Genomic DNA, 8,801 nt, shown 5'->3' on the forward strand with positions numbered 1-8,801 from the left:
TTGGGGGAAAGGGGGGGGTAAATTCCCCAAAAGGGGGGGGGGGGGCGATTTTTCTGAATAACCGGAGAGGGGGGGGGGTTTTTGGAGGGATCCTATTGGGAGGAAGGGAGGGGGGTATTTTGAGGTAGCCAGGGTGTGGAAGGGGGAGGGGGGGGGGTAAAATGTCTCTAGGAGGGGGGGGAGGATATTTTCTGAAATAGGCCGATGGGAGGGGAGGGGGTGTATTATTTTCTGAAATAACCCGAGAGGAGGGGAGGGGGGGGGGGTATTTGGAGGGATCGAATTGGGAGGAAGGGGAGGGGGGTAATTTGAGGTAACCGGGGTGTGGAAGGGGGAGAGGGGGGTATAATGTCTCCAGGAGGGGGGGGGGTAATTTTCTCCGAAAAAACTGCTTCCACAGGGGGGGGGTGGATATTTTCTGGAATAGCCCAATTGGATTTAAACGGATTAAATATGAGTGATAATAGTGATCAGGATACCTTCTTTGTCGACATGGTAAATACTTGTACATCTTCGAAAAATTTGTCTCCTCCAGAGCAAGCCTTTGTAGTTTTGTCCGTAGGCCCCTCCCAGACCCCACTGAAATTTAAAATAGACACAGGTAGCTCAGCTGATGTAATCCCAGTCAGCCATTTTGAAAAACTTAAAATCAGTTACCCCTTAGAACCCCCTGATAATGGTTTAACCTCGTATACAGGTAACTCATTGCCAATTCGTGCATGATTAGGTTAAATCTAGGTCACACGGAGTCAGCTGTTTATCAGCTGTTTACATTGTTAGAGAGCAACTCTGTTCCCCTGCTGAGTTTAAACACATGTCTTACACTAGGTCTGGTCAAGTTAACGTACTCTATCGATACTTGTGAACCCTTAGACAAGAGCAAAATGATGACTCTATATGGCGACCTATTTAAAGGGTGGGGACCATGCCCGGGGAAGCTAGTTTGCATATTAGACCGGACGCCACACCGGTTATCAACCCCCCTAGAAGAGTTCCTGAAGCCCTGAGAGAGAAATTAAAGCAAGAGCTAAATCGCATGGAAAAAGAGGGAATCGTAGAAAAGGTCACTGTCCCAACAGATTTTGTGAACTCCCTGGTAATAGTTGAGAAAAAATCAGGACAGTTGAGGGTATGTATTGACAGTAAGAATCTTAATGACGCAATAAAACGTCCACATTACCCCATGAGAACGATTGACAGTGTGACGTCACGACTTACCGGCGCAAAATATTTCAGTATACTGATGTTACACTGCCTACTGGTCCGTAAAGCTCGACGAGAAATCGTCTTTTCTCACGACATTTAGTACAGTGTTCGGGCGATACCGATGGCTGAGACTGCCCTACGGTATATCTGCATCAAGTGACATATTCATGCAGAAAATCGACGAAGTATTTTGAAGGACTTGACGGACTGACGGCAATTGTAGATGACATACTTGTGTATGGTAGATCAAGAGAGGAACATGACTTGAACTTAAAGAACGCTCTTGAGAGAGCAAGGTCAAAAGGTGTCAAGTTCAATCCTGACAAGTGCGTGATAGGGGTTACAGAAGTACCGTTTCTTTGGTCACTTGATCACGTCAACCGGATTAAAGCCTGACCCCTCAAAAATCGAGGCTATTGCAAACCTCGAAGTCCCGAAGACACGACGAGAATTAGAAAATATTCTTGGTATGGCAAATTACATGCAGAAATTTGCACCAAACTTGGCAGAGGTAACTAGCCCAATGAGAGCATTGTTAAAAAAAGATGTTGAGTTTTTATGGGACGTACCACAGACTCAGTCATTTGACAAAATGAAAGACATCATTACGCACAGTCCTGTTTCTGGCGTATTTTGACCCTAACAGCCGGTGTACTCGAATGTGACAGTTCCTTATATGGGTGTGGCGCCGCCCTCTTCCAAAATGGCCGCCCTGTAGCATTTGCAAGTAAAACCCTGACGGAAACCGAGTCCCGATACGCCAATATCGAAAGAGAGATGAACGCGATTGTATTTTCATGCTCTCGATTTCACCAGTATATTTATGGTAGAAAGGTCACCGTTCATAGCGACAACAAACCTCTATGTGCGATAATGCAAAAGCATCTATGTGCATGTCCGCCAAGACTACAAAGAATGAGACTGGCACTAAGCAATACGACTTAGACGTGCAATTTGTACCGGGTAAAGAAATAACCACTAGCGACCTTCTGTCTAGACAGCCTCTGAAGCTGACATTTGAAAACAATGACCTTGACATTCATGTTCACACAGTTCTTAAAGGTCTGCACATCTCTGACCGCCGTCTAGAGTCGTTAAGGCTCGACACAAAAAACGATGTTAACATGCAGCTCCTAAAACAAACAATAATTGACGGTTGGCCAATTTCCGCGCAGACTGTAAAGCTGAAATAGTGGAATTTTTTAATCACAGGGACGAACTTTCCGTTGCAGACGACCTAATATTCAGAGGTCAGACGATAGTTATTCCCGCCACTGCTAGGAAACATCTGATAGAGGCAGTTCACCAAGGTCACTTTGGGGTGGAAAAAACCACTCTAAGAGCAAGAGAACTCATGTTCTGGCCAGGCATGGCCAAACAAATTTCTGACTATGTTTCTCAGTGTTCTGTGTGTCAGAAACACAGATACTCAAATGCGAAAGAACCCCTTGAACAACATGAAATTCCAGACAGACCATGGCAAAACATTGCCGCTGACTTGTTCACTCTTGATGACAAGACTATTTAATAACGACGGATTATTACTCCCGCTTTTTTGAAATAGATCTTTTAACCAATAAGCAAAGTTTGACGGTCATCAGAAAACTCAAAGTACATATGGCTAGATACGGGATTTGCCAGAAATTGGTTACAGACAATGGTCCAAATGGTCATCAAAATTATTTGCAGATTTCGCAAATGATTGGGGTTTTACGCATGTCACATCCAGCCCCCTCCATCCGATCTCAAACGGCTTAATTGAGAAAACCGTCTCAATTGCGAAGCGCTTACTTCGTAAGGCTAAAGAAAGCAACAGAGATCCATATTTAGCTATTCTCGAATACAGGAATACACCCCTTGAATGTGGTTTTCTCCCCAAATCAGCTCCTAATGGGTAGAAGAACAAAATCTATTCTACCCATAACCAACGCACAGCTCCAGCCTAGAACCATCGAACCAAAACTGATCAAACAAAAAATGCAGAAAATCAAAGAAAAGCAAAAGTCAAATTATGACAAGACAGCTAGAAAGCTGCCTCCCCTACGGTTAAACGAATACGTCAGAATTCAGATAAACAAAATGTGGGAACCAGCCAAGGTCATAGAGACACACAATGATAGGTCGTACACAGTCCAGACCGAATCAGGTGGTATTTACCGCCGAAACAGAGTTATGATAAACAAAACCAAGGAAATATTTCCAGAAATACGGGATACCACGCCTAAACTTTTAGCGGAATATTCCCAGAATTCTCCCGTTTCGCGCCCCAATGCCAGGAATGACCACACATTGACCCGCATTTACCTGATATGCCCTGCTCTAACCCTCCTTGTCCTAAAACACGCTCTGGTTATGGTAGACAAGTGATTAAGAACAGACGTTATTACAACGAGAACTTTACAAACAATTAAGTGTTAGCATTCTATCAATGAAACACTCGTGGAAAGATGTCTAGACATGTTATAAATAAAATCTGATCAAACGGACACTGGAGAACATTGATTTAGATGGTTAAACATGATATAATAGAAGCTGATTAACTGACACCGGAGAACATTTGATTAATTTATAAATGAGCAACACTTCCGAAATAATAAATGCATAGAGAGAACATTTGAATTAGCCATGAGCAACAGTTTTTCAATAATAAACGCATTATATATTTATATCTTTATTTCTGTAACATGTTTATGTTAATAATATTGTTAGATCTTAATTAATGAATATTACTTGATTTAGAAATTAAGATTCTAAATATCTCTAAGAGAGGGAAATGTAATGAGATCATGTTTCATGAACTCTCAAAGAACCCAGTAAAATTCCATTACATGTGCATGCCTACAAGATCTTGACCATTTCCCGCCAGCATCAGTCTTCTGAATAAATGTTGAACAGTACACTTGTATTTGTTTCTTTCAACCACATCTGTGGATCAGGGACTCACACATACTATTCCATATGAATATAAAATGATAGAACCCTATTAGAGAACATTACACCACTTTAAAACATAGAGAGAAAAATGAATGAAACATGATAAACATGAGTGTCCCTATAACAACCATGCGTAAAATATTGTTAGCCGCCATTTGCGATTTTTTAGTAGAAATAGGTATTTTACTACATTTGTCCCCCTGTGCGTAACTATTAAAGTAAGGAAGCGATTTCTTTCATTTAAAGTTTATTTTGTGGATTGATATTTTCAGAAAACACGTACACAAGATTATGTATAGCTGAATTCTTTATGTTCAGATTTTATAGGGGTCTATAACTGGCGCCTTTAAGTTTGGTGTTTAACAATGACATTGTTAAGTTTAGACGTTCATATTCAGTAAAATACGACTAGGACACGAAAGCTATTATACTTGTTTGTAAAAGTAACATGTAAATTTAAATAGTAAGTTACGATGTATTGGAGAAGTAGGAAAAAATGGAAAAATTAAGAGGTGGGGGTTATGATATGCTGGTTTTCTGTTAAAAGTGAAAACAACTGTGTTTTCTGAGGGATGTGTGTAAAATATTTTTTCTGTCAAGATTATCTCGAATAATACACACGGATAAAACTTTTGTAAAAATAAACCAAATGTATGCGTATCTTAAGTTTAAGCAAAAGTTCAGGTTCTATTATGTGGAAGAGAAATGAGCCGTGCCGTGAGAAAACCAACATAGTGGGTTTGCGACCAGCAAGGATCCAGACCAGCCTGCGATGCGCAAGCTGGTCTGGATCCATGCTGGTCGCAAAGCCACTATGTTGGTTTTCCCATGGCACGGCTCAAATAATCCTTTTGAATTATTGTGTTAAGGATGCGGGGCAGGTTTTAGTGTTACATCTACTGCAAAATTAGCATAGTGTTGGTACAGTGTTTGTAGTAAGTTCTTTAAAAGGATGGAATAAAGCTCTTTTCATCAGTGATGTGTAATATGAAATATATTGATCATTTTCTTAAAAAGGTTTAAATTGAATTGATCATATAGAAAAGGTTAACTGTTCTGGGACTTTGTACGTTAAAATGTGAGAAAGTTAAAAGAATGGTTTTTCTGTGTTATTTAATCTCTGTGGAGAAAATAATGCTTAAGTAAGCTAATCTATTCTCCCTTATTGATGCCTATAGGTTGTAAGATGTTGAGACGACAGATCCAGTAGGTTTCTCTTTCCTTTCTTTGCATATCCGTCCATCTGTCATTAAATTCAATGCAACATAGTAGGATATCCGCAAATGTGTGACCCTCCATGTTAAAATGTTCAGCTACCAGCGACCGATTGAATTTGCGTGTTTTCCAGTCAGATCTGTGGAGATTCATTCGCTTTGCTAGCGTCTGTTTTGTTTCCCCGACATACTTTTTGTTGCACTTCTTGCATGTCATAAGGTATATGGCATTTTCTGTTTTGCAATTAGCCACTCCTTTAATATATATAGATATATATAATATAAAAGTCTGCGAGACATTCTTGTTCGGGCCAAAGTCAAGTCAGCTACAGGCACAACCAGTTCAGGCCAGTCAGGTCCTTGTGGTGCCCCAAGATGCCAAACATGCACTACCATGCCAAGCACCAGCACATTCCTTTCCTCCAATGGAAGCAAATCTGCAGTTAACCCTTTACCACACAGAACAGAAGCCAAAGTAACCTCTTTTACATAACACTGATAAGATATAACATGGAATAGAACTATTTCAAAGAGAACTATACAGTATAGCACTATCACGTGAATTGGAATATTGTTTCAAATCTTCGGACCAGCATATGCCAGGGACTTCCTAAAGAATTCAAGCTTGGGCTTAGGTAAATACAGTAGTTGGTTTGTTGTTGATATAAGAGCTGTATTGGTACTTCTTCTAAATTTATTTGTCATATATTATGGGCTTAAGTCATTAAGAGATTTGTATACCAAGATTGCTTTTTTATACTGACTGAAGGTAAGACTGAAAGTTCTAAGCCCTTTAAATGCAGAGAAAAAATTTTGAGTCAACTTTGCTTAAACCTTGATAGATAGCTTGTTACTTTCAAGATTGAATCAAGATACAAGCTGTGTGCAGCAACAAAGGAAGAAAACAAGATGATTGTAAGTTCTACTGCAGAGAACAATGTACATGTAGCTGTAGACAAGTTGATAAATAGTCTGTTCAATTAAATGGTTCCTTCCACAAAAGCTGTGTTGCCATGCTGTGTCCAGTTGAGTGGTTCCTTCAACAGAAGCTGTGTTGCCATGCTGTGTTCAATTGAGTGGTTCCTTCAACAGAAGCTGTGTTGCCATGCTGTGTTCAATTGAGTGGTTCCTTCAACAGAAGCTGTGTTGCCATGCTGTGTTCAATTGAGTGGTTCCTTCAACAGAAGCTGTGTTGCCATGCTGTGTTCAATTGAGTGGTTCCTTCAACAGAAGCTGTGTTGCCATGCTGTGTTCAATTGAGTGGTTCCTTCAACAGAAGCTGTGTTGCCATGCTGTGTTCAACTGAGTGGTTCCTTCAACAAAAGCTGTGTTGCCATGCTGTGTTCAATTGAGTGGTTCCTTCAACAAAAGCTGTGTTGCCATGCTGTGTTCAATTGGGTGGTTCCTTCAACAGAAGCTGTGTTGCCATGCTGTGTTCAATTGAGTGGTTCCTTCAACAGAAGCTGTGTTGCCATGCTGTGTTCAATTGAGTGGTTCCTTCAACAGAAGCTGTGTTGCCATGCTGTGTTCAATTGAGTGGTTCCTTCAACAGAAGCTGTGTTGCCATGCTGTGTTCAACTGAGTGGTTCCTTCAACAAAAGCTGTGTTGCCATGCTGTGTTCAACTGAGTGGTTCCTTCAACAAAAGCTGTGTTGCCATGCTGTGTTCAATTGGGTGGTTCCTTCCACAAAAGCTGTGTTGCCATGCTCAGTGTTCAATTGAGTGGTTCCTTCAACAAAAGCTGTGTTGCCATTCTTATTAAAACAGAGATCACTGTACATACCAATACACAAGTGGATTTTTCAAGCTTGGTTCTGTAATATATATTCTCATTTTAAGTTTTAACGAAAATTCAGCTTTCAGGAAAATCAGAAATTACAATTACTTCTATGTCTATAGAACTTTATTTTTCTACATTGCCATACACATCTGAGTTTTCAATCTGTAACACATACTTAGTTTCAACATCACACTTTGGAAGCTTTGGTAGTTTAATGGTGAGAACACTTTCCTCTGATGGAAAGAGATCTGAGTTCAAATCTCAGCTAAAGCGTATAAACGTGTTGTAATACTGGTATGTTTTCCATTGGCATACATATAAATTGTACATGATGGATAAAACTCACTTTTTTGATTTTGTAGAAAAATACTGTTTAGTGTATATGGCAACACAAATTTGCAGGAAATATTAACATTACATCTAACTTTAATCATTATTATTTATTTAAGAAATGATATATCTCACTTTGTGAATTGTCATTGAATAAAATCATTGGAGTTCAGATGCAAAGGAATTATATCACGTGGACAGCAAACATTTAAGTTCTTTTCAGCTTAACTATTATTAAAAGAAATTTTCTGGTTTCTTGCTTTTTCTTGTATAACATGTGATTTTTTATACTCAGTATTTTAGTATGTTTTGTAATCTTCATAATTTCATTTCCTGTAAAAAAGATAAAGGTAATTTAAAAGGTCTTGTTTATTATAGTGTCACCCTTATTGAAAGGGCCAGCCAATTTGGCTTATGAGACACCTTTGCGTACCAATTATCTCCCAACTCCTACCACTATGCCAGGCGCCAGGCGGATAGAAGTCGGTAACCATTCATTTAACTAGCTCGCAGCACACGAACCTGTATTACTGCATCTTTAAGTTTTAAACAAGGATCATTTCATGGAATTGAAGGTGAACATGTTTTAACTGTTGATCAAATGAAAATGGGTGTTTCAATTTGATGTCTATGCTCCATCATGGCAAACTTTATTTCATTATGTCAATAACTGATTTATGATACATGTAGTTACTTGCATAAACAAATAGGACAACTCTGCAGTGTATCTATCAACAACATAGGCCTTTTTAGCTCACCTGTCACATAGTGACAGGGTGAGCTTTTGTGGTCGCCCTTCATCCGTCGTCCGTCCACAATTTCTTGTCTGCACGATAGTGGTTTCATTTATGATTTTATTTTAACCAAACTTGCACACAACTTGTATCACCATAAGATCTCGGTTCCTTTCTTGAACTGGCCAGATCCCATTATAGGTTCCAGAGTTATGGCCCCTGAAAGGGCCAAAATTAGCTATTTGGACCTTGTCTGCACAATAGCAGCTTTATTTATGATTTGATTTTTACCAAACTGGCACACAACTTGTATCACCATAAGATCTTGGTTCCTTTCTTGAACTGGCGAGATTCCTTTATGGGTTCCAGAGTTATGGCCCCTGAAAGGGCCGAAATTAGCTATTTTGACCTTGTCTGCACAATAGCAGATTCATTTATGATTTGATTTTAACCAAACTTGCACACAACTTGTGACACCACAAGATCTTGGTTTCTTTCTTGAACTGGCCAGATTCCTTCATGGGTTCCAGAGTTATGGCCCAAAATTGGCTATTTTGGCTTTTGCAGCCATATAGAGACTTCATTTATGGTTTTATTTGATAC

At 39.6% G+C, this 8,801-nt stretch overlaps 1 non-coding gene across 1 annotated transcript; it reads left to right on the plus strand.

The window, feature by feature from the left end:
- The first annotated feature begins 7,334 nt into the window (after positions 1-7,334).
- Positions 7,335-7,407, plus strand: Trnaq-cug (transfer RNA glutamine (anticodon CUG)). The gene has a single exon. It is a non-coding gene; the product is annotated as a tRNA-Gln (tRNA).
- The last annotated feature ends 1,394 nt before the right edge of the window (positions 7,408-8,801 follow it).

This window comes from Mercenaria mercenaria, unplaced genomic scaffold, assembly GCF_021730395.1.
Source record: "Mercenaria mercenaria strain notata unplaced genomic scaffold, MADL_Memer_1 contig_5095, whole genome shotgun sequence".
Taxonomy (NCBI): domain Eukaryota; kingdom Metazoa; phylum Mollusca; class Bivalvia; order Venerida; family Veneridae; genus Mercenaria; species Mercenaria mercenaria.